Source organism: Pseudorca crassidens, chromosome 5 (genome assembly GCF_039906515.1).
Source record: "Pseudorca crassidens isolate mPseCra1 chromosome 5, mPseCra1.hap1, whole genome shotgun sequence".
NCBI classification, from domain to species: domain Eukaryota; kingdom Metazoa; phylum Chordata; class Mammalia; order Artiodactyla; family Delphinidae; genus Pseudorca; species Pseudorca crassidens.
The window spans coordinates 92,429,888-92,457,082 of NC_090300.1; the positions used below are offsets into that span (position 1 = coordinate 92,429,888).

At 38.3% G+C, this 27,195-nt stretch overlaps 1 protein-coding gene across 1 annotated transcript in view; it reads left to right on the forward strand.

Moving 5' to 3' along the window:
- Positions 1 to 27,195, forward strand: part of LOC137224294 (uncharacterized) — a 480,626-nt gene that overhangs the window by 438,986 nt on the left and 14,445 nt on the right. The window contains exons 8-9 of the mRNA XM_067737162.1: positions 17,188 to 17,258; positions 24,777 to 24,960. The gene's annotated coding sequence lies outside the window, so the exon portion shown is untranslated. The remainder of the gene's footprint in view (positions 1 to 17,187; positions 17,259 to 24,776; positions 24,961 to 27,195) is intronic.

A 27,195-nucleotide genomic window follows, 5' to 3' on the forward strand; every position in this document is an offset into this window, starting at 1 on the left:
TCTGCTTTACCCCCCTAACAATTTAGAAAACTCAACCTGAGGATAGTATATTAACTTTATCCATATTTCTACTCTTCCCATTTTCAAATTGTTCTTTTTTCATATCTGATGTTACAAGTTTCCTTTCTTTATTATTTTATTTCTGTTTGAAGAATTCCCTTTAGACATTATTTTAGGATAAGCTTGCTGATATCAAATTCTCTTAAATTCCTTCACCTGAGAATGTCTTGATTTCACTTTCATTTCTAAAGGATATTTTTGCTAGGTATAGAATTTTGCATTGACTTCTTTGAGCAATGAAGATGTGCTATTTCCTTCTGGCCTCCATGGTTTCTGGTGAGAAATCTGCTGACATTCGAAGTGTTGTTCTTCCACAGATAGTGCATCATTATTTTTTTTTTTTTCTGGGTGCTTTCAAGATATTTCATTTGTCTTTAAATTTCAGAAGTTTGGCTTCTGTTTTCTTCTGAATGTATTTGAGTTTATCCTGTTTAGGGTTTTCTCAGTTTCTTGAATATATAAGTTTTTTCCTTTTTGCCAAAGTTTTAGTTCATCAGCCATTATTTCTTTGAATACTTATTTTTTTAATTAAGACAATTTTTTTAGAGAAGTTTTTAATTCACAGCAAAATTGAGAGAATTTGAATACTTTTTAAGCCTTGCTTTCTTTCTCCTTTCCTTCCAGGACTTATAACACAAAACGTAACGCCTTTTGTTATAGTCCCATATGTCCCTGGGGCCCTATTGTTTGTTTTTTTCCAATCTACTTTTCCTCAGTTGTTCAGATTAGGTAATATCTATTGTATTGTCTTTGAGTTTATGAATTCTTTCCTCTGTCCCTTCCATTCTTCTGCTTATCCCATCATTGAGCTCTTTATTTTGATTATTTTGTTTTTGATTTGTAAAATTTTCATTTGATCCTTCTTCATATCTTCTATTTCTTTGCTGAGACTTTCCACTTTTTTCATTTGTGTTTTTGAAACTGTTTGCTGAATAATTTCTATGATGACTACTTTAAAATCCTTGTCAGATATTTTCAACATCAGTGATATGTTGGTATTGGTATCTGTTGATCGACTTTCCTCATACAAGTTGAGATTTTCCTTGTTCTTAGTATGATGGGAGATTTCTTATTCTGACCCTAAGAATTTGGAATTTGGGGTTTTGTTTTATGAGAACCTGAATCTTATTTAATCTTTTTCTTCTTCTTTTTTGTAAGAAAGTCACTGTTTTGTGTGAAGTTAAGATCTAGCGGAAGTGAAATTTTATTTTACCATATATTACCACAGTGAGGGAAGCAGAATGCCAACTGGCATCTCCCTGCACCATCTCATTCCACCTCTTTGCTGCTATGTGTGGGTAGAAGTTAATGTTTTGCATTTGGTCCCACTGACACCAATCAGGTGAGGGGAAGGGGGAGGCCAACTTGCCCAGCCTTGCTGTTTTTAGGTGGGGTCAGAACTTCAGCCCCCAAGAGCCCCACTGATTCTGCAGGGGTGGGGGCAGTTTTCCCTTGGTGTTTGGCTGGACTAAGGTATATATTATTAAAAAGCTGTTCTACACTTCTAGGTCATCCTTCACTGGTCCTTTGGTTAGAGTGTATAGGCTTTTCTTTGGGCTTTGTTGCTTGTCTGTGCCTCTTGGCTGCTCTAGGTCGTAGGTTTCTCCAGTGCCTCACCCAGGATACATGAAAGGCAAAAAGAAAACCTACGGAACTCTCACCCTCGTCAACATATTGTTTTTCAAGTCCTACAATTCTTATCCAGTCTATGTTCTTTTAACTTTCAGACTCTTTCTATGTTTGCTTCCTGTACTATGTCCAGGATTTTCTGGGTGACTGAAAGAAGACTAGCTAAGAATGAGCTATCCCATCCTAGCCAGAACCAGAAGTCCTGGCATTCATCTTTAAGTTTATTGTATAACATTATTCCATTCAGTTGACACATAATGTTGAATTGTGTCATCCATCCATCCATACACCCATCCATCTGTTTATTCTTCCTTCATACCATCCTTTTATCCACAATACATTTGGTGTGTGTGGAGTAGGTGTGAGGTACTATTCTGGAGGCATCTGGGGCATGGGATGGGAAACATGACTACCCAGGCTAATCAGCCCCTGGACAAGTCCACACTTTATTGTAGGAGACATCATTGAAAAAACCGAATTATGTTCCACATAGGAGAAAAAAAGACAAATCATTATTGGGTTTATTGATATACATAATATCTGTTTATAAATAAGCCACAAACACTTTTTTAAAAAAGAAGGTTATTTGTGAAATTTAAACATGTGCACAGAGGATCGATGTGAAAGCTTCAAAGGCCTTCCACTCACTGGCTTTAGTGATGGTGATTATGTAGATGCCCTTAAGTTGTCTCTTGGCATCAGACTACCATCCGAGTCACCCTCACCCCAGTCTCCGCCTCCAGCCCTGGGAGTATATTTTGCAGTTCTCTGAAACACCTGGGCACTCTTACAGTGAGGACTGCAATTCATAAATAGTATTCACAAAATGATCTGTTTACAGTTGATCTTGAATATTTCATTTTCTTTACTAGCAGATTTTCTATTGTAGGTTTGGTGTCTCCCAAAACATGGAGCACAGAGAAATCACCTTCCTTACTGTACTCCAGTGACAGCTGCCACCAGTCACAGACAATTACAAACTCTCAGGTCAGATGTAGTAAGCCAACCAGAGTGTCATAAATTGCATGTGTGAATTGCCAGGGGCCCCTGGCAAAGTCTGCAACTGAGCTGAAAATAAAACTCCTGACTCTTCCCATACAACTGCCTTGCTTCTCTGAATCAAAGTCCCAATACACTGTTCCTTTATTGTCCTGGTATCTCCCCTTGCTGTACTCTTCAGCTGTCTCCTTTAATCTACTCGGCAGGCTCAGTAACAATTTCCATTTTTTCTTGACCTTATTAACAGGTGGTACCAAAGAGATGATATGTGTCATTGTGCCATGGAAATTGATGTCTTCTTAATTTGGTCTCACTCCTATTATTAATATACTGCTAACACACACACACACACACATACACACTTTTTCTCAGTATTTTTTGGCATGCATTATGATAAAATATTACCCTTGTTTTGTGTCCTGAAGATGCTTAGTCTCTAAAGGTGGTCTATGGCAAAAAGTTTACTTACTACAGCTCTTGGAGATTAATAGTACATATTAGTACTATCAAAGAAATATTACTCTTCGCACTATTAAAGAAATCTTACTTTATTTAATTCTATGTTTTTCAAACATTAACCAAGACAAAAATTTTAAATATATATATTTTTTATAATATAAATTTATTTTATTTTTGGTGCATTGGTTCTTCATTGCTGCATGCGGGCTTTCTCTAGCTGCGGTGAGCAGGGGCTACTCTTCATTGAGGTGCGCGGGCTTCTCATCGCGGTGGCTTCTCTTGTTGCGGACCATGGGCTCTAGGCGTGCGGGCTTCTGTAGTTGTGGTACAAGGGCTCAGCAGCTGTGGCACATGGGCTTAGTTGCTCCACAGCATGTGGGATCTTCCTGGACCAGGGCTCGAACCCGTGTCCCCTGCCTTGGCAGGTGGATTCTTAACCACTGTGCCACAGGGAAGCCCCAAATTTTAAAATATTAAAAAAAATTATTTCTTATGAAAGTAGTATTTTTATACAGTGTGTGTACCAATCTCAAGTTTATAGTTTGTGTAGCTTTGACAAACGCAAACATGTATGTAACCCATATCTCCCCATCAAGATATAAAATATTTCATCACTGCACGTAGTGCCCTCTGCTCCCCAGTCAATCTTTGAGAGTCCTGCTGAATCCATAAATCTGTGTTCTTCCATTGAATATTATTTTGGACTTTTTCATATAAATGAAATCAGACATATACATTCTTTTGTACCAGCCTCTTTTGGTCAGCATTTGTTTTTGAGATTCAGTCAAGTTGTGTATTTTAGTAACTCAATCCTTTCTATTTCTCAATAGTATTTTATTGTATATCATAGTTTTTTTATTAATTCTCCTCTTGATGGACACAAAGATTGTTTCCACTTTTTGGCTATTATGAATAAACCTGTTATGAGCATTTTTGCACAAGCTTTCTGTAGACATACACTTTCCTTTCTTTTGAATGAATCCCTAGGAGACGATTTTATGGGCCATAGGGTAAATGTATGTTTAACGTTGTACAAAACTGCAAATTTGTTATCCAAATTGGTAGCACAATTTTACACTCCTGCAGTGTATGAGGATTTCTGACAATAAAAAATTTTGTATTTTCTTTGTCAGACACTTGGTAACAGACTGAAGTATACAGTGTGAAATGCTGATGTAGTTATTACAGAAATGGGTATGGTCAAAAGAGGTGAGAAGGGCTTCCCTGGTGGTGCAGTGGTTGAGAGTCCGCCTGCCAATGCAGGGGACACGGGTTCGTGCCCTGGTCCGGGAAGATCCCACATGCCACGGAGCGGCTGGGCCCGTGAGCCATGGCCACTGAGCCTGCGCATCCGGAGCCTGTGCTCCGCAACGGGAGAGGCCACAACAGTGAGAGGCCTGCATAACGCAAAAAAAAAAAAAAAAAGATTAGAAAATAGGAACATACTTTTGCAAGGTCTGATTCAGAGAAATTCAGCTATATTTCTTGAGTTTGTTCCATTCATGACTCAAAGTTTTTTAAGGTATAATTGATCTCTGTTGGCTGAGAAATTTTAGGTATTTCTTCATATCTCTATAGAGTTTCATCACAAAACATTCTTCAGTTAAGTTACAAAAGCTGGTGCAAAATTTCTAGTCTGTTGTATATATGTGCCACATCTTCTTTATCCATTCGTCTGTCGATGGGCACTTAATGTTGCTTCCATGTTCTGGCTATTGTAAATAGAGCTGCAATGAACATTGTGTTACATGACTTATTTTGAATTATGGTTCTCATATATACAATGGAATATTAGCCATAAAAAGAAACGAAATTGAGTTATTTGTAGTGAGGTGGATGGACCTAGAGTCTGCCATACAGACTGAAGTAAGTCAGAAAGAGAAAAACAAATACCATATGCTAACACATATATGTGGAATCTAAAAAAAAAAAAAGGTTATGAAGAACCTAGGGGCAGGACAGGAATAAAGAAGCAGACATAGAGAATGGACTTGAGGACATGGGGAGGGGGAAGGGTAAGCTGGGACAAAGTGAGAGAGTGGCATGGGCATATATACACACCAAATGTAAAATAGATAGCTAGTGGGAAGCAGCCGCATAGCACAGGGAGATCAGCTTGGTGATTTGTGACCACCTAGAGGGGTGGGATAGGGAGGGTGGGAGGGAGACGCAAGAGGGAGGAGATATGGGGATATATGAATATGTTTAGCTGATTCACTTTGTTATAAAGCAGAAACTAACACACCATTGTAAAGCAATTATACTCCAATAAAGATGTTAAAAAAATTTTTTTAAAAACACACAAAAACCCAAAATTTGTAGTCTGGTTCATTCCTGTATTGAATTGGTAGTTATTCTGGAAATTCATATTTCTCTTCTATATTAAAGTGGCAGGTATTGAATGACAATAAGAAATTGGATACTGAAAGCAGAAAATTTTTATTTTTAATTTATAAATTGAAACTCCGTGGTATTCTTACAATGCTTCTAAATATTATTTAAATCTGGACTATTTGCATTGTACCTTGGCTGATAACATTTCAGGCAGTTCTCTTGAAGCGTTTTAAAAACATGTATGTTTTGGAAGGTCATTTATTCATGACTGTTTAGTCACATGTTTATGTTTTATATGAGAGAATGGTTACTCACGGAATAAGATATGGGTAGGTTGAAGAAGGGTCCACTGATTTTTTTCAGTGGGGGGCTTAGTAGACAGAATGAGAATATGATGACTTGCAATTACTGAGTCACTCATATCCCCTTTGCTTGACTTCTAAAATCTTCTCAACATTTTATGATATATTTTCTATTCATAGGTGCATGTGATGGTAACTGTAGGGGAGAGTTTTAAAAACATCTAGTCAAAGCTTTCTATTTGATGCTTAAATTTCTGCTAAATCATTTCTCCAGTTGTTGTTTACCTTCAACAGCAGAAAGATTTGCTTCCTTGGGCATGAAGAAGTTCTAGGGAATATCTCTTTAAGGACTGGAAGTGGGTTTTGTCATCACTTTCTCACTCGTGTCAGTTATGCTTCTTTTTTTTTTTTTTTATTCCAAGACAAAAGAGAACATGGAGAGTGTGTGATGACAAAAGGCACACTTCCTACCTGGTACTAATGCTCATAAAAAAGGGGAGGCTGTTTGATGCCTTTCAAAGTAGGAAGCACAGATTAACCCAGCTGGAAAGCACCATGGTGTCTGCAGCTACAGCCCACAATGCCACAGCCACCAAAGTGCCTCCTTTCTGAGATTTCTGAGTGTGTAGTGGTCAGCAACACAGTCTCACTGACTGCATCCTACACTTATTGCTGACTGGCTACAGCCCACTCTCCAGTTCTCAGATGCTGCATTGTTGCTATTGTTTTACTTTGTTATTATCTTAATTTTTTATTGTGAAGTATTTTCTCCTTGGAGACAACAAATGGTTAGTTTAGGAATCATGATTTTAATCTACTCTCACCAACCCAAACTAATAATATTACAAATAAATGCATTTTCTTTATAAAGTAAGTTTTTTTTTTTAAGGGAAAATGATGTGGGTATCAGAGAGTAGGAGGCTGTCTGAGAATTTTTCCCGAAGTGTTTTTGTTAATAAAATCAGAATTTCACTTTCTCTAGATACAGCAACCACTCCTTGCTAATATTATCATGAGCCTTTTATTATCCTGGAAACATTAGGTTGTTTTGGAAAGGACAAAATGGTGAAGTAGGAATGAAAGCAAAAATTAGAGGTTACAAGTAGCCATTTGGTTCCAGTTGAGGTTTGCTTATATAAGGTTGACTGGGGTATACTGGAGTCCACAGTGGTCATGCATCAGCCTCTTATGTGACTGTGGTGCAGAAACCTAAATGCCCCCTAAGATTCTGAACACCCTGGTGCACGTGTCCTGTATAATTCCAGGCACTGTGACTATAATTCATTTCACTCTGGTGATTAAGTTATGCAATATGGTAGAGTTTACTTTAAGAAAGAGGGATTATTCAGGTGGGTCTAACTTAGTCACACGGGGCCTTTAAAAGTAGAACACTTTCTCCAGCTGGTCACAGAAGAGAAAGTCAGAGACAGCTCTGACTGACCAGGAAAAAAGCAAACATCCCTGTTGTGAATTGCCAGTGCAGGCCACATGGCAAGGAACCGGGGCAGTAAGAGTGGTCCCTGGCTAACAACCAGCAGAAAACTGGAGACCTCCATCTTAGAATTCCAAGGAAGTGGATTCTGCCAACAACCAGTGGGATTGGAAGGGACTCCAAGCCCCAGATGGCAGCTCCACATGACTGGAACCTTGATTTCAGCCCCACGGGACCCTGAGCAGAGAATCCAGCCACACCACACTCAGACTTCTGACCTGCAGAAACTGCAATAATAAATTTGTATTATTTTAACTTGCTAATAGAAAACTAATACAGTGAAGCAATCAAGATGAGTTGGTTAATTTTTATTAAGAACATTCATTTTTATTAATCAAAATCTTTATTTAAAGCAAATAGTCATGACAAATGATTCAGACATATTTAAATTTTTTAAAACTAAATGCATTTGTTAATTAACTTTCTGATTTTTGTTGTAGGACAAATGAATTCTGCAATTAAAATTTCAATCTTTTTTTATATAAATCACACAATGCTTCCTCTACATTTTCTAGTTGTGTGTTCTTTAAAGTGGAGAGAGATCTTAAAGGCGGTTGTGTTATGGTCTTACAGAATCACTGTAAATGTTGTGATTCTGCTCTCACTCCTGCCCCCCAGTCTTTCAAGTTATCTGGATCACACCTAGTTCCACAGCGATCATTTAAAGATTTATCTTTATTAAGTCTTTTGAAAGCAATCGACTAATTTTCATCAGTCCAACCTTTTTCTCTACTGTTACTTCAGCATTTTATATCATAGCTGATTAAATTTATTTTTAGTAACATATGAAGCTAGTATAAATGGGTTTTGAAACAGACACAGATACTGGTTTGCATTTAACTTAGTAGAAGTACATATCACAGCACCCTGTTGGTGTTCAGTATGCTGTGGATCTCAGAAAGAGGATATTATAGAGGAATGAAGAATGACACTTAGTATGTAAACTTTTACTTATATTTGGCAAGTAAATGAAGTGGAGGTAGGTTAGAAGGCTTTCTAATAAATACAGACATATGTAGTTATCAATACCATTTTTATTGCTGTATGAAGATTCATCAAAATTAGAGTAAAATAATATTAGCCCTCAAGAACGCAGCTGCCCAGAGGCTCCAGATTATTCAAACGTGAACACAAAAATACTCTGTTAATACAAAAGCCATTAATTCCACAAGGGTCAAGTAAATATTCATTTTCACAGGGTCTTATTTCAAGCACTGGTAGACACAGGTTTGAATCAGGTTCTCTGGCTCTGTGGTTTTAGATGTTACACCATCATTCCAAAACTCCATTTGCTCCTCTCTAAAATGGGGTAATACAGCTGCCCCCCAGGATTGCTGTGGCGGTGAATGAGATAACCTGAGAATGCCTGCCATGTATTAGTTGCTCCTGTTTGGCCTTCCATGTCATGGTGAAATTATCTTTAGTAATCGATTTGTAAGATGGGGGCTATAGCCACCTGTAATTCTAATTCTTCCATACTTTGATGTATTGCTATTTTCTGGGTGTGAATGGAAAGCTATTTATGGGTATCATTATGAATCTTATTTTAAGAATTGAGATACAGTCCCTAGATTTAGTACCAACAAATCCTCAATGCTATACCTACTTAGTTCCCAACTTTTCAATGATCATTAATGCATCTTCCTAATAATAAAACAATCATAAAATTCAAGGAAAAAAGTTACCTATCATTTCTCTATCCTAATACGTTTACTCTTTCTATGTTCTCTGTTCCATTGGGCTCCACATTCTCTTACAAAATGGTAATTGTAATTTTTAAAAAATCAAAGGTCATTTTCTCCCCGCTTTTCATCACATCATGGGACCATTTTCATGGTATATGCAGTTAGAAAATCTATAGATGAGCTGAGTGTTATTCCTGTTGCTACTGTCAGTCAGTCAGATGTTTCCAACTCCCCTCCTCCAGGCCTCTTCCTGCTGGGTTAGGAGCACACACTTCCAGAACGAATTTCTGTGTGAGATGCAGAGCGGAGCTGGTACCAACAGAAAAGCTTGCTCCCACTGACTCTGAATTGAAGCCTCCAACAGATCATTTGCTTCCTCTTGAATACAGAGCATCCAAGCTGGTGTTGAGCAGAGCTCGTTTCAGAAACTGTGAGGCAAGGTAAAGCCTCTTTCCTCACCAAATGGCATACAGCGAGAAGACAGAAACCATGGTGGAGGTATTCTAGAACTGGGAAAATCGGCACTTTTCAGAGCGGTAGAAAAGATGATGTAGGTGAAGTGAAAAAGAATTGGGAAGTCAAGGAAGAAGAGGGGATAGGGATTAAAATATATAACTGAAAGGTAACAGAATCTCAAAACCAGTTGTGAATCCTTGCTCTTTATTGGTGTATGGTAATTTTGCTGCCAACTGAAGCTCCAGATGGAGGCTAAGAGTCCCAGGTCACACCTGTTGCATGGAGTGTGGTTCATGATTTATGTCTGTGTGACCTCTGAGGGCACATTGCAGAGACATAAGTTCTATAGAAATGAGACATAAATATACTCCCCCTCTTTGACACACACATGCCACCCCAAAATCTTTTGTGTGTGAGCTTCAGACATTTGTGTTGGCACCTGTTAGGCCAGCTGCAATGTCTTTACAATAATGTCTTTGCTAATAAAAGATGAACAAAAGTGATCCCCAACTCAGCTGTTTCACAGTTTAAGTTTTACTATATCATTATTTATCCCTGTTTTTTCATGTATTAAAAATATGTTTTGAGCATCAACTACGTGCTGTTCTCCACTCTTGGGAAAACTGTAGGGAACAGGGCAGGTATGACCTTATGGAGCTCAGCTTGTAGTTGGGAGAAATAGGCAATAAAATTTTAAAAAATTAATATATAGTATGTCTAGAGGCTAGGGAGTGCCAAGGTGGAAAGAAGTTTCCCTTTTGTATAGCAGAGTCAGGAAGAGCCCTACCTGATCATATGACATTTGAGTAGGTAATCGAAAGAAGTGAGAGAACAAGCCATGGGAATAGCTCTGGAAAGAGCAATTCAGGTTGAAGGTTCAGTGAGGGCCAAGGCCCTGAGCCAGGTGTGTGCTTTGTGTGTGTGAGGAACAGTAAGGAAGCCAACGTGGCTAGGAAAAAGAAAAAGGAGCGTGGAAGAGAAGGGTAGGAGATGAAGTTAGGGAAGCAACAGATAATCTACAGTCTTATAGACCAATGTAAGGAATTTGAATTATTTTATTTTATTTTATTTTTAGGTTTTAGATTCTTTTCTGGGTGAGATAAGAAGCCCCTGAAGGTTCTGGCAAAGTGATAAGAGCTGACTTAGATGTTCACAGGTCAAACTGCATGTTGAGAATAGAAGTTGAATTGTGCTAGTGTGACCTGCATGTATGGAAGTGAGAGAGACAGGCATCCAGGGGTCTTTTCCAATGTTTGAGAAGAAGTGAATGTTAAATTGCTGAAAGGAGACAATTTCCAGTCCTTATATTAAGAATATGAATGGTGTGTTTTTCCATAATGAAAGGCAAATGTGCTCTAGAAATTAGACTTGAAAAGTGTGTTCTTTATACAAAGACAGACTTTCTTTCAATTCTGACATGTGATTTCCTTACTTCAGTGATATTGAACTCGAAAATTCATAAAAGATTTTGCAAGAGCCTTCTGGGATTAGCTGTTCTCTGTCTAGCATAAATTTGTGAGAAAATGTAGGTAATGGCCTAACAGTAAGGTTTATAGCTAACATCTTTTCTTGATTCACTCAAATGAATCATTTATTTCTTCACCTTGCCTCAGTTGCCCAATTTCTCAAAAGTAAATAAAAACTCTGTTCTGACCCACCTTGTAATAGTCTCAAAAGCTTTCTTAATCCTTGAGCATGCATTATTTTGAAAACACTAAATCTCTAAAAATTTTCAGCTTTCAGAAGTCATTATGTAAATGGCTATAGATGGTTAGAAAAACAAAGAAATACCCAACAAATGGGCTGTTGCTACTGTGGCAGAATAATTAAGATATAAGGGGGAAAAGTTTTATGAATTATCCCATGCAAGATATGCAATATGCTAGGGAGTCACTAAAATAAACATGTCTTCTCGTGGATGTTGGGTATTTTTCGAAGTGACTGAAGAATATGCTAGATATTCAGCTTTTGACCAAGTTTTGACAATGATGCCTGCAATGTGAGGCATTAAGTTGAAATACAATAAGGAGCCGTAGTCCAGTACAGCACATTGTAGAGAACCTGTTCAGAAACCATTTATATTTATACATGCACACATACACACATAATTAAATTATACACAGATAATTTCACACGAAGACTGCAAAAAGCTTTAGACTGCTGCCATAAATCCAGCAGAAATCTTCTTCACTCACTCTTGGTTCAGACACTCAGGGACCCAACAAGAAACCAATTCCCCAGTCAAATGGAAGGCATATTCAGTAAGTCCCCACTTAAATTATATAAGAAATATGTCTACTGTTCAAAAGTAAATTTGAATGTGATTTTAATTGTCACTCAAGAATGTCCTATTCTCTAAGTTTCCTTAGCCTGGATCCAGCACCATGCTGAGTGAAGGGCAAAGTTTGAGAAGCATCTATATTCACAGGCCGTCACTGGAAGTTTCTGTGTTTACTGTCCGGCAGCCATAACGCCCAACGCCATGTCTTTAGTACCAGGAAGAGGAGGATTGTTAACAACTCTTATCAATGGAGAAGGTACCAGCTTAAAGTAACAAATGTCACTAAACAGAACAACTCTTGTTTACCATACTTTTCCCAGTCACCTTACCATAGCTGGCTTCACTTGCCCAGAACCCCAAAATTCCTTTCTTTCTCTTTAGCCTAAGATAGTACATAAGCCCAAGTTGTAACCACCCTTTGAGTTACTCATCACTGCGTGCTTCCATGTGTATACCTAGGCACATGTTAATAAACTTCTGTTTTTCTCTTGTTAAGGTGTCTCTTGTGTCACCTAGTATATGAGTCTGATCACAATTTTTAGGTGTGCAGTGTGTTGCCTTCCTACAGAAGCCATAGTGATATCCCTCGGATTTGATTTTGACAGCACTTGATCAGATGCCTTGAACAAATAAAGATTCATTGATTTAGGGGACTGGTTTTGGGGACACAGGATTTAATAACCTTGCAGGAATCATAGGGGATTGGGTGACAGGGTACTGTGGTAACTCTTAAGAGCCTGAAGAAAGCATGGCTCATGCTGAGAGAAGTGGAGAAGCCTGGGTTTCCCTGGCATACAGAAGAAGAAAGAATAAAAAGCTTGAGGAAAGTGGTCATGCTGATGTGAATATATTCCGTGAGACCAGAAAACCCACGTCAACTAAGAAAAAAACACACACACACCACATAAGAGCTGTGATTTCTGTTTTATTTGGGGCTTACTGACTGAGTACTATGGCCTGGGAGACAGCCCCCAATGAAAGAATCGCCACCCAGGCCCCTGAGTTCAGAAGGAAGACAAACCATTCATAACAGGATTATATGACTTTTGAGAACCAGCTTCTGGCCTTTAACTGGGTCCTTGTAGAGATGGGACACATAATCATGTGAAGTGATTGTGCTTCTAGAATGTCCATCAGAAAGCCTATCATCTTGAGCTGGCCTTGCTATATCATAAAGACAGACAGACATACCAGCAGTCCATCTTAAGATGGAAATGGTACATCCGCCATTGCACTCAGGACTAGAGGGTACAAGTGAGCTGCACAACAGGTGGTATAGACCCTCACACTACCCATCATCAGAACACACCTACCTCTTCCCTATAGCTATATGGAAAAAGAGTCTCAGAAAACCAGCTGAAGGAGGTTAAAGGAAAGGAGAAAATCCCTGCTTTGTTTAAGAATGCATTGTTAAGAACGCATGATGCGCGCACAAGCCAAAAATGAGTGGTGTCTTCATTGCAGTAATTTTTTTTTAAGATTTTTTTGATGTGGACCATTTTTAAAATGTTCATTGAATTTGTTACAATATTGCTTCTGTTTTATGTTTTGGTTTCTTGGCCACGAGGCATGTGGGATCTTAGCTCCCCGACCAGGGATTGAACCCACATCCCCTGCATTGGAAGGCAAAGTCTTAACCACTGGACCACCAGGGAAGTCCCACTGAACCACCAGGGAAGTCCCCCTGATTGCAGTAATACTGAGGGATGGTGTTGAAAAAGAGTAGAGCAGGGAGAATTTCCCCAATGAGCAAAGCTGCAAATGGCTCACAGGGTTCACCCCACTTTGGAAAAAAAATGGCTGGAGGTGAGAATATATATGGATTCCTGAACAGGGGTCAAAGGCCTAGTCAACTATTCAGGGGCCTGGAAGGCAAAAATTGGAAGATTGATGTTAGGGAGGTGTGGGACAGGAATGTGGATGGATACACAGGAGTGCACACAAAGTGTGAACATTCTAGTACACATATAACACCCACCAAAAGCATCCACCATGGAAGAGGCACTGAAAAACCGAGTAGACAAATGACTTGACCAGTTGACATCAATCAGTCCTTGTCAGTGGCCTTCTCCCGCCTTCCTTCTAAAGAGGAAATAGTGATTCCGATGGGGGAGTTTGGGAGAAAGATCAGTCTGCCTGAAGAAAACATGTATAACTCTCCTGCTCTGGACCAGGCAGGAAGTTTTCCAGTATCAAAGGATTTTGTGGGGTGAGGCAATGGGGAAGTGGGGTGCTCTGAGATGCCAATGACTGTGACTGAAAATGAATGGCTAATTTAGGAGGAAGCTCTTAGCAGGCCCATTTGGCTAATGAGTCTAAAGACACACACTTCAACAACTCTATCAGTAAAGAAACAATAGTTTATTTCCATCTGCCTGACTCTTATGCCCATCTCGCCTTTGGTTCCTAACGTGGGGTCTTATCATTAGCCCCTCAAATCCAAATAACTCACAAAATGGAAAGTAAAGATTATTTAAGAGTGTTTTATATTTTCTTCAAAAAGATGATTTTGTATCAGAAGAGTAATTTATGAGAAAAAGCAGCCGATAGTTCATTTTGTTTCTTTCATTATTATCTTGTAGGTGGTTGGGTGTATCTTTCCTTTCCCTTCCCTATTTAAAATTTTATTTTTAATAAGATGGGGGTTTAAATTATGCAAAAATCATAGTCTGTGTCTACATTTATTAAATTTTAAATGTCAGGACATTGGGCTCTAACAATCTGTTTAAAGCAAGGAAAGTCCAGGGTATGCATTTAGTTGGCAGTAAAACTAAAGAGAAGCCTCCCACATTCCCCAGACCAGACAGAGTCACATGTACTGTGCCAGGTAGGACTCAGGCAGGGTGGGGAAGCTGCTTTCCCAGCCACTATGAGCATTTATATGATACTTGGTCATGTCCTGCCCTTGAGGAAATTTTGTACTTAAAGTCAGCCGCCGTATGGTATTCACACAGATTTATTCATATTACAAATGGAGGACCTTCTAGAAATCATCTCATTTCAAACCTGTTTTTCTTAAAATCGGTGAACTATATTTTTTTTCACCAGGAAGATCAAACATAAAGCAAACCAAAGAGGAGCTATTTTGTTTAAAAGCTGGGGGTACCACGACTGCACACTGTCTACCCTAAAGCAACTCCATGAAAGTCACAGACTTCGGGGTGTGGCGGAGATGGGGCACTGATAGAGCATTTCCTCCTCACGCTAAGGGTGAGGAAATTCAGAGCTGTCCTGTGTATACCACAGTGTTGAGTGCTAAACAATACTGTTAAATAGATTAATGTAACTATTGTTTAATTTAGTGCTCCTGAGTTTATAATGGCATATCTCACCTTCGAAAATGGCATAAAGAACATAAACTTTAGAGGCCAACAGATCAAGGTCCAAGTGTGTTAGCTCCTCTTTAGTCTTTTCATTTGTAAAATAACAGTATAGACCCTACCTCCTAATGCTTGTCCTGAGAATTAAATTAGAAGATATATAATACCACCTATTGTTGCAGGGTCATATTAAAAACTTGAAAACTGTTAACTTCCTTCTCCCAATTAGTTTTAATTTTGCCTCACATCATGTCATAGTAGACCTGGATTGGAGCATAGGAAAATCTAGAAGTTGATCAATGTAGATGAAAGGCCTTGGGCCACCCAGATCCTCATTTTCCTGTTTGTCAGTTTACTTATTTATTAGAATGACAGTGGCATGACATCAAACACATTATAACAGATGCTCTATTAATAAAAAGTTGGTGGCTGATAACCATTTGTCTGGATGGCAAAATATTGATTTTCCTATTTCATATATAGTCTTACAATGGGAACTACAGAAAGAATGGAGCTGTGGCCTTGAAGAAAACTATGAAACATGTCTATACATACTCTTGAATGAACACTTTAATGGATATTAATTTCATTTTAAAAGTATATATTGAAAGTCTTTCTCTTATTTGCCAATGAAAGAAATAGGAAAAAAGGAAACAAAACTCTAAAGTGCCTGGTCCACCCTGACACTTTTGGAAAGGCTTTTGAAAGTCATTAACACTTCTCCTTGCATATCCTATCGATGCTGCACAAACACCATGATTATCTTATTTACTTTGAAAATGTTTTCATTAATAAAAAGGAGCCAATTTATCTATGTCAAAAATGTCAACATGAGCCAATACAAGAAATTGATTTAACTTTGTTACTCCTAAGTGCTTTCCAACTCTTAATAAGAAATATATAGACTAAATACAATTAACACACAGTACATTACCTCTTAACCTTGAAAACACTTAATGGCTTACTGGCATAGTGTGAAAATACCTCCAACTATGAAAAAAATGGTTGTTATTTCAAATTTTTTATTTTGTGTAGAAGGTAAAAAAAATTAGAAGCAAACATTTTCTTTCAAGAATGTGAAACATAGTATTTCAATGGTCAAATAACTATGTTCTATATTTTTAATATTACAATGCTCACTTTTCATACTGTCTCCACCTTTTTCTTTTCCTTATTGTCTTGCATTAGTTTGCTGAGGTTGTCATAAAAAAATACTACAGACTGGATGGTTTAAACAACAGAAGTTAATTTTCTCATAGTTCTGGCGACTGGAAGTCCAAGATCAAGGCAGGTTTGTTGGTTCTCCTGAGGTATCTCTCCCTGGATTGCTGATAGCTGACTTTTTACTGTATCCTCACATGGCCTTTTCTCTGTGCATGTGTATTCCTGGTGTCTTTTTCTCTTCTTATAAAAACTGCAGTCAGATTAGGACCCCACCCTATTGGCCTCATTTTAATTTAATCATTTCTTTGAAGGCTCTATCTCCAGTGCAGTCACATGGATTAGGGCCTATACATATAACCTCATTGAGCCTCAACTATCACTTTAAAGACACTATCGCCAAAAACAGTAACCTTCTGAGGTCCTAGGACTTCAACATATGAATTTGCGGGGGGGGGGGGGGGTGTCACAATTCAGCCCATAACACTTCTCAATTCTCAAACTTACAAAGTTGCTAATTTAGTATTCTGAGTTCTACAACTGCTATAGGATTTAAACATTTTAGACTAACATCACAAAGACTTGTTTGTGCAACTAAGTGAGTAAACTTCTGTCTATGCCCAAGGAAAGTTTCTATCTATGCTGTGGAAATGTATCCATTTGCTCACTGTCTGAGGATGGACATTTATCTCCATGCCCATGTTCCTTTCTTTCTGGTTCTGCATCACACCATACCCTGTCAAACACCTATGGATAAGAATTTCCACATTGTCTTACTTCTCCAGAGACAACTTGTTAGTTCAGAGCTGGAACAGGGTACAATCTGTGTGTGTGTGTGTGTGTGTGTGTGTGTGCGCGCATAGGTACATGCATGTGTGTGTAGTGATGGGCTATTGACAAGCACACGAATACGTCTTTGCTCAAACTCAATCTCTCGCCACATTTTCTCATTGGTTTTCTCCTAAAGTCCTTTTTAAAGCTCTTTCTATGTTGTACTCTTTTTCTACAGGACACACAACCTCTGCAAGGATAACAGAGTCCCTGTTCCATCATGTTCTTGCAACTTCTACAACCATGGAGGTCAGCTCATGTTAATGCAGTTTCACTTTGTCTATTGCTTAGTCTTCTTAGGATACTGATATGGGTGACAGGGAGCTCTGTTTCTTTTCTCTGCATGAGGATGTGTTAATAGAAACAGTTGGTTCTTAAAATATACTTATTTCATCACCAGCAATGCTATAGCAATAAGTAGCTTTCAGCCTTTTTTGATCATGACCCACATCAGATACCTATATATATGGAGTGCTCACTTTACTGGCAGTGGTTGTCTTGAATTCAGATTGATAGTCAACTCAGGAGGCACCAATGAGGTTTCACCCAGCATTGTCTACTTATATGTAAGAAAGGATACTGAACGGGACCAAACACAATATGCACAGGAATGGCAAAGTGGCAGTCTTATGATCCCTAGGCCCAACTTCTATTATCATAATTATTCAGTGCATGGCAAAGTTAAGAGATAAGGCTGAATGTGTACAGAAAAACTTAGGGAAGGCATCAGCCCTGAAGTTTCTTAATGTTTTTTTTACTAGCTTAGTCGCGTAGCCCCTCAGGTGCAGGTGACTAGCTAATTATGTGGACCCCTGAGGGGTGCATGACTAGTGACCATTCTCTGGAGCACTTGTATCTCAACAAGGCCAGTTCTCATTAGTCAGTCTTGACAGCAAGCTACAGGTGCTTGGTCTGGTACATTTCTCTTGACCACTTCCTAGTTATCTTAGATATAGTATTGTATTCTCCTGTAAATTCCATGAGTTAATGTTATAAGGTAAATTGATGAATCCTCAAACCCTCAAGAGTTTCTGAGTCTAGAAAAAAAAAAAAAACCCCACAATCTAGAAGAAAAACTACGAAACAGTTACCTTTCTCTATATAAAACTGTAACAAAATTTAATGAAGCAATTTTTTTTTTACATGTGGGGTACTTTCATAGTTTCTGTTTCTCTATTTTATCTCATTTAAAACTTTTTGGTTGTAATTCACTTCATGAATTCACCCACTTCACTTTGGGTCTCATGAATATATTTTAACCTACAGTATGATTACTGGAGTCTTAACATATTTAAACGTAAATGTACCTCATTATTTTGAGCATCATTTTTTCCTAAAAATATCTAGTCAAGTCTATATGGAGAATGCATATTCCTCCAATCAGCATGACTTTGATTCTATTCCTTGAGAGATACTAACCCTGGCTTAACTATGCCAAATGTAGTTACACTTCTTTCCATGCCTGGTAACATCCTAACTGAATTCGACCCACACTGCACTGTGAATCTCAGATTACTACCCTCCCTGAAAGAAGCAGGGTTCACTACATTTTGCTTCACTTGGTAACTTCTTTATTTCTTTTTTTATTTATGTGAAAAGTTAATAAACAGAAACTCCAATTAAATAGAGTTGGGAGACAGAAGGGGGAGCTCTCATGCCTTGTGACTATAGCAGAGCCCAACAGGAAGAAGAAACACTCCTCTTCTTTCCTGGCAAAGACTCAGCCAATGAAAAGCCATGGATTCTGTTTACTACAGCCCTCCCAGCTTCCTTTTCCTCCCCATAAAAGTGTTAGCCTTCCCTTGCCGTGAGGGGGGCTTGCATGTGGCTCGCCCTGGTTGCAGACCCTGAACTGCAATTCTCTGCTGATTGCAAATAAACCCATCTGTGCTGGAGAAGTATCTGGCAGTCTATTTGTTTGGGGTCAACATTTAGAAATTATCATTGAAAACTAGAACAGAAAGGTAATCCTTTACTAAAGCATTTAGTGACTGACTTAGTCAAAGAGGCACTGTCTACTGCTTTGTCACTTTATGAATTACCAAGTTAGTGTCCATTACTGGAGAACTAGCTAATGAAATCCATTATGGCTACATTGCTCAATGTGTTTCGTACAGAGTCACAGAATAGGAGTCAGTATATGTGGTTTTTTTTTGTTTTTTGTTTTTGACAGACAACCACATTTTATCACAGAAAACAACCTAGCAAATTTGGGGCATATCTTTTTTTTTTTTAACATCTTTATTGGAGTATAATTGCTTTACAATGCTGTGTTAGTTTCTGCTTTATAACAAAGTGAATCAGTTATACATATACATATGTCCCCATATCTCTTCCCTCTTGCATCTCCCTCCCTCCCACCCTCCCTATCCCACCCCTCTAGGTGGTCAAAAAGCACCAAGCTGATCTCCCTGTGCTATGCGGCTACTTCCCACTAGCTATCTATTTTACATTTGGTAGTGTATATATGTCCATGCCACTCTCTCACTTTGTCCCAGCTTACCCTTCCACCTCCCCATATCCTCAAGTCCATCCTCTAGAAGGTCTGCGTCTTTTTCCCATCTTGCCCCTAGGTTCTTCATGATCATTTTATTTTTGTTTTTTAGATTTCATATATATGTGTTAGCGTACAGTATTAACATATTTAAACGTAAATGTATCTCATTATTTTGAGCATCATTTTTTCCTAAAAATATCTAGTCAAGTCTATATGGAGAATGCATATTCCTCCAATCAGCATGACTTTGATTCTATTCCTTGAGAGATACTAACCCTGGCTTAACTATGCCAAATGTAGTTACACTTCTTTCCATGCCTCTTTCTGACTTACTTCACTCTGTATGACAGACTCTAGGTCCATCCACCTCACTACAAATGACTCAATTTTGTTTCTTTTTATGGCTGAGTAATATTCCATTGTATATACGTGCCACATCTTCTTTATCCATTCATCTGATGATGGACACTTAGGTTGCTTCCATGTCCTGGCTACTGTAAATAGAGCTGCAATGAACATTTTGGTACATGACTCTTTTTGAATTATGGTTTTCTCAGAGTATATGTCCAGTAGTGGGATTGCTGGGTCATATGGTAGTTCCATTTTTAGTTTTTTAAGGAACCTCCATACTGTTCTCCATACTGGCTGTACCAATTCACATTCCCACCAACAGTGCAAGAGGGTTCCCTTTTCTCCACACCCTCTCCAGCATTTATTGTTTCTAGATTTTTTGATGATGGCCATTCTTACTGGTGTGAGATGATATCTCATTGTAGTTTTGATTTGCATTTCTCTAGTGATTACTGATGTTGAACATCCTTTCATGTGTTTGTTGGCAGTCTGTATATCTTCTTTGGAGAAATGTCTATTTAGGTCTTCTGCCCATTTTTGGATTGGGGTGTTTGTTGTTTTGATACTGAGTTGCATGAGCTGCTTGTGTATTTTGGAGATTAATCCTTTGTCAGTGGCTTCATTTGCAAATATTTTCTCCCATTCTGAGGGTTGTCTTTTCATCTTGTTTATGGTTTCCTTTGCTGTGCAAAAGCTTTTAAGTTTCATTAGGTCCCATTTGTTTATTTTTGTTTTTATTTCCATTTCTCTAGGAGGTGGGTCAAAAAGGATCTTGCTGTGATTTATGTCATAGAGTATTCTGCCTGTGTTTTCCTCTAAGAGTTTGATAGCGTCTGGCCTTACATTTAGGTCTTTAATCCATTTTGAGTTTACTTTTGTGTATGGTGTTAGAGAGTGTTCTAATTTCATTCTTTTACATAGTATATGTGTTTTTAATAGCAAGCTCTCTACCTAATATCTTTGTGGATTTTAGCTTATTGATGCTATTGATTTGAAGTAAAGCATAGGTTGAATTAGTTTTATGTCACATATCTCTTCTAAAATCAAGAAAGTGCTAAAGGTGGTACATGAAGAGGTAAGGGTATGCATTTGACTCCTTTAAAAAAAAATCTAAATTGAAATCTTAAAGTTAGGAGCCATGTCTATAAAGAAACTACTAAAGGGATTTTAAAATTGAGAATACAGTGATTAGTTTGAAGCATAAAAGTTTGTTTTTGTATAGGACAAAAACAATCAGATATTAGCGACTTTGTATAATCACATTTATTTTTAAATTATTTAATTAAAGGTTTAACCTGGGGAAGAACATAGAAAAACATTTGATGTTGCCTTTATGTAAAGCCTTGTGTACTTTGTTATAAGGTGAGGTACATAAGCAATTTATCCTTACTTAGATAAATATCTTCAGGAATAAACTAAGTTTGCTCAATTAGCAGGGATTTCTTAAGGTAATCTTCACTGATACATTTGTCTTAGTCAGTTTAGGCTGCTGTAACAGAATACCATAGATAGGGTGGTTTAAACAACAAACATTTATTTCTCACAGGTCTGGGAGCTAGAAGTCTAAGATCAAGGTGTAGGCAGATTTGGTGTCTGATGAGAGTCCTTTTCCTGGTTGCTGATGGCCACCTTCTTGTATTCTAACAAGGCAGAACAAGGGAGAGAGGACTCTGGGTTCTCGCTTATAAGGGCACTAATCCCATTTGGGAGGGCTTCACCCTCATGACCCAATTACCTCCCAAAGACCCCACCTCCTAATACCATCAAATTGAGAGTTGGGATTTCAACTTGTGAATTTGGTGTGTGTGGGGGGGATGTAAACATTCATTTCATTGCAACATGTAAGATGGGAAATTTAGGAACCAAAGAATTGAAAAACGAAGTCTTTGACCCTCTGTTAAGCTTTTCAAAGAATAAGCATTTCACTTGCAACAAGATATTTCTAAAACCTATAGGAGTTTTTGTTGCAAGAAATGTTTTAAATGTCATCTTAAAATCAATTTTTAAAAACATTGTTTTCCATGTTTTCAGAGCAAGCTATGGACAGAGGAAAAGTGAATTTAGATGATTAAAATAAAAATAGTAAATAATGTTATCTTAAATGGTGGAATTGGAGTTGACTCATGCTACTTTATGTTGGTTCTTGTTGGCTTAGAGATGATTAACATGATTGCCCTTCTGACCCCACCTCATCAGCCCATTATCATCACTCTCACCACCTATCACCATTATCATTATTGTCTCTAACTGACTATTCTCAGTGCACTACTAAAGCTCAGAAAATCCAAGTGTAGAATGTGTGAATGAACTGTTTTTCTATTTCCTATTGTCCTTTGAGATGGTTGACTCAAATGATATACATATGAATTTTATTAAAAGGTTTGACATGTTCTGCTTTTGAATTCTCATAAATCTAGCAAATATAGGGCCTTAATGAAGAGATTTACAAAGAAGAAAGGCATTTAATATTATTGTCCAGAAAACAATCCATATCCAAATTAGATATCCAATAATACACATTCAAAATAATCTAATAAGCCGGCCATATCCAAGAGAGAAAACTGAACGATGAAGTAGAAAATATTTCTCTCCTAGGGGATGGTGAATGGAGACTACTGTATTATCTACAGAGAAGATCATTGGCCAGATGGTGAAATCTCAGGGTTGGCATATTTAAAGTACTATTCCATATGCTTAAAGTTTCTATCATGGGAATGATGCTTCTCTGTTAAGATGTGTGTACACATGTGAACATAGCACACACACAGTTCTCAGAGTTGTTTTGGTTAAGGTGAGATATGGGCTTTCCCAGATAGATTGTGGGTGTATCTGAGCCAAGGTGAGGAGGGCAATGTGTACCTTGCCCTAAATGTGAAATAAAAGTGCTTTCTTCCCTCTCAGATCTTTTTTTCTATTAATAACTCTGATTTTAATCCTATATGTTTGTAACTGTTAACTTTATGTGTCAACTTGGCTGGGCCATGGTTACCAGATATTTGAAAAAATATTATCCTAAATATTTTCTGCAAAGGTGTTTTTTGGGTGAGATTAACACTTAAATCAGTGGACTTTGTGTAAAGCAGATTACCCTTCATAATGTGAGTGGGCCTCACTCATTTCCTTGAAAGTCTTAATAGAACAAAGACTGATCTCCTCTTGAGCAAGAAGGAAGTCTGCCAGAATATTGCCTTTGGACTTGAACCATAAGACTTCCCTGAGAATCTAGCCTGCTGGCCTACTCCATCAGATTTTGAGAGTTTGGATTTACCAAGCCTCCACAATTGCACGAGCCAATTAAAATCAATCTCTCTCTCTCTCTCCCTCCCTTCCTCTCTCTCTCTCTCTCTGTCTCTCACTCTGTTGGTTCTATTTCTTTGGAGAATCCTGACTAACACATATTTTGTTACCATGAGTGGTTCTATCAGCAGAAGTTCTTTGTAATAGAACATTTTTTTTAATCAAAACTTTTTTGCAATTGTGAGAAATATGTAAATTCTTCTGTCAATTTTTCTAATTCAAAGGAAAACCTGGTTTTGCTATGGAAAAAGGGTGAGGCATTTGTAATTTCCTTCCTTCCTTCCTCCCTCCCTCCCTCCCTCCCTCCATTTCTAAAGAACAGTGCAATGATGGTTCAGTTGGATTGTTGCAATTCAGAATTGAAGAATTCCAAGAAGTAAAGGTATAAGGGATGCTTGAAATTCACAACTTATGGCACTTACCATGGGTGGTTAAACCTTAAAAAAACCGAGTTAGAATAAAGTTTCTAAAATGCTGCTTTGAAACTTTAGCCTACTGTCTTCACTACCCTTGTGAATGGGGTCATAATGCCCCGTTTGCCAAGATTTTATTAATTCTATACACTGTGCCTTGTTTTTAAACACCTAGCTTTCACATTACTTTTTTAAAATATAAAATTACAGTTACAAGGCAAACAAAAAAAGAAACACATTTTCCTGTGGTCCTCAGGACCGCATTCAACTCCTTTTTTAATTCAGGTATTTGAAAATGTTAGTGGCACAGTATGGAATTGTTGTCCTTAGTGATAATAGATAATCACCAGGGATCCAACCATAAAAACATAATAGTGGTGACATTTCTCAATATTAATAAAAATAAAAATCCCCTATCTCAGAGGTTTCAAGGTCTTGTAAACCATAGAAATCCTCTCTCAGGGAAAGCAATAAAGCACACATTTACTGAGTGACCAATTGTGAATTTCTCAAAGGGCAGGATACTTTCTTTACATTTCTTAATACTGAAGCAAGAGTCTGTACTATGTACCAAAAGAGGCTGAGAAACTTTTATTGATATGACTACTTATTACAAAAGAAGAAATATGTCTTGCTTCTGTCATATTAGAAATGGAGGACTGAATGGTGTCAAGTACACCCTCAATGTTGCTTTAAGGCAGATAAGCTGTGGAATCAAACTAAGCTTAGTATAGAAGGTAGAAAAATCTCATGTGTCCAACTCAAATGATATTCCAACAATGATTTTCTCTTTACTGGAGTATCATAATAATTAGACCTTAATTCCTACTTGTATATTGTGTGATTTTGCATCCTTGTGGCAGGTTTAGTTACATGACCTGGTGATTCTCCTACTTCACATCTATTGTTTTGTAGCTTTGATGGTGGCTTCCTTCCTTTACTTGACTCTGGACCCAAGGCTCACATCTACTCAGCTGTACCCAATACATGTCTTCTAGGGTTCTCAGAAGTCCTTTGGTCCTGCACTAAGCCACCTTGAAGAAGGAAAATGGCATGAGTTAAGGCATTCAGGAAAACCTCTTTATTGCTTATTTGTTATTTATGGAACAATTTCCTTCTCTGTCAACATCCTTAAGCTTCTTGGCGTTCCCCCTGTTTTTTTGTTGTTGTTGTTTTTTGCCTCTCACTGTGTGGCCTCTCCTGTTGCAGAGCACAGGCTCCGGACGCGCAGGCTCAGCGACCATGGCTCACGGGCCCAGCTGCTCCGCGGCATGTGGGATCTTCCCGGACCGGGGCACGAACCCGTGTCCCCTGCATCGGCAGGCGGACTCTCAACCACTGCACCACCAGGGACGCCCCTCTCCCTTCTTTTCGAAAGAAGAATAACCATCAGGTAACAAAGCCAAAATTATTTTGAAGTTTCTGAAGAAGGTAGGTTAGGAGAAATTAGAGGAAAAAAATGTATGCATAGATAGATGAGTGACCATTTGTTACATGATATTTATAACAGCTGAATAAACTTTTCCAAGTCAGAAACAAGGAAACAAAAATTGAGGGAAACCATAGTTTTCATATACTTAACAAGTTGCTTATTCAAAGTCTTCCTGTTTCTACTTCCTTATTCATCCAGGCTCCTCATTACAAGAAACTGCTAACCCCAAGGGTACTATCCCCACTTTTAGTCTTAGTGAAGTGGCAATTTATTTGGTTACTGAGAGTTGGTGAGGTATTAGAAAGTTGTAATGAAGACAAAGAATTCTGCTTATTCTTTTGAAAACGTGGATTTTGTTGAAAAAATGTATATGTTAAAATGAATGTAGCCTGGGATGGCACTAAGAGAGCTGTGCTTCGCCGGCTATGTGACACTGTGCCTGTCCCTCACCAGCTATATGATGTTGTGTAAATCACTTGTATTTCTCTGTCCGAATGTTTCTCCTTGCTTATGGAATGAGTCTTGGACCATTTCATTTCTAAAGTGCTTTCCAGTTCCAACATTTTATATTTTAAATATTTATGAAATTCTACCACTGAGATTTTCTTCCAGGTATCTCAGAACATTTATTCTCTCAATAACCTTGAGGATTATTACATTTTTAAGAGGCTAGAGAGTGGTACAGCAAGGCCAAGTGTTCAAGGCTACACGATCTTCAAAAAGGCTAAGACTGGAATCTATTGTTGTATTCACTTTGCTATTTTATCAACAGATAATGATGCATCCTACATTAAATGTATAAACTAGAATACAAATGTTCTCAAAATATTACCCACGTTCTAAAACTATAAGCTTAGAAATAGAAAAGTCTTTTCAAATCTGCTGATGCGTATTAAAAATATCAGCCTTGTCAAGGTAATAGGAGAACAGTGTGGTATATAGAAGACAAGGCAATGATGTGAATAACTCTTTGACATCCTATAAAACCAAGGTCAATCTATATGCAATCAAACTTTTCGAGTTACATTAGGGGTCTGGGCTGGGTTTGGGCTTCCTGGGAAACTTGTTGCACTTGGAAGGAGGTACTGAGGTTTTTTGATCAATTTGGGAAACAGTTTCTATGAGCTGTTCGGTTGCTCTTCAGAAAAGTCAAGGAGACACTGAGAAAACTTTGGTCTCTAACTTTCATCCAAATATGCAGAGGTCAGAATCTTCCCTGATCTTTGGGACCAGCAGAAATCCTAGGATTGGGTCTCCCCGAGGCAAATAAATCCAGACTAATGACATACTGCATAAGTTTTCTATTGTTGTGTTGCTTTGCAACCTCCTCTGGAGCTTCCCAGGTGTAATCTGAAACTGGCCCCCCATACACAGAGGATGGGGAGAGACAGAAGAAAAGGGCAGACTACTTCAGATTGGTAGGTGGCAGGTTTATAAGAAAGGGAGCTTGGTTATGAGACTTTTCATGGGCAGCCACAAAACTAGTAGATTCTGTGCCTGCCTGCCTGCCAGAATCTTAAAAGTTTATATAGAGGTCTTAACTCGGTTCAGTCACATACATAGTCCCGAGAGCCTCAACTCTACATTTCCATTTCAAGGCTGTATCCTTAAAAAAGCTTCTGGGAATGGGGAAGGCAAACAACACACATTCCAAGGACGAGGAACGGGTAAGCAGCCTCTAACTGGCTGGGTCCAGCTCAAGGGTCAACTGGTGGTCACCTCTTCTTGATGACCTCCTCCAACTTGCTATTTTAACAATTACCCCAAAATCTGCAGCTTAAAACAACACAGATTTATTCTCTTATAGCTATAGGGGTCAGAAGTTCCAAAATCAAGGTTCCTTCTGGAGGCTTTAAGGGAGAATCCATTTCCTTGCCTTTGTCAACTTCTAGAAGCTGCCTGCCTCCCTCGGTTCTTGGCTCCTTCTTTCGTCTTCAAAGCCAGCAACATGCACTTCAAATTTCTCTCTTTCTGGTTCTGACCCTCCTACAACCCTTCTAACAGGACCCTTGTGATTATATTGGGCCCACCCAGAATATCCAGGATAATCTTCCAACTCTACATCCTTAATCACATCTGCAAAGTCCCTTTTCCCATGTAAGGTAACATATTCAGAGGTTCTGGGGATTAGGATGTAGGCATGTTTGGGGGCCATTATTCTGTCTACCACATATACTGGTCCATCTGGATCCACCC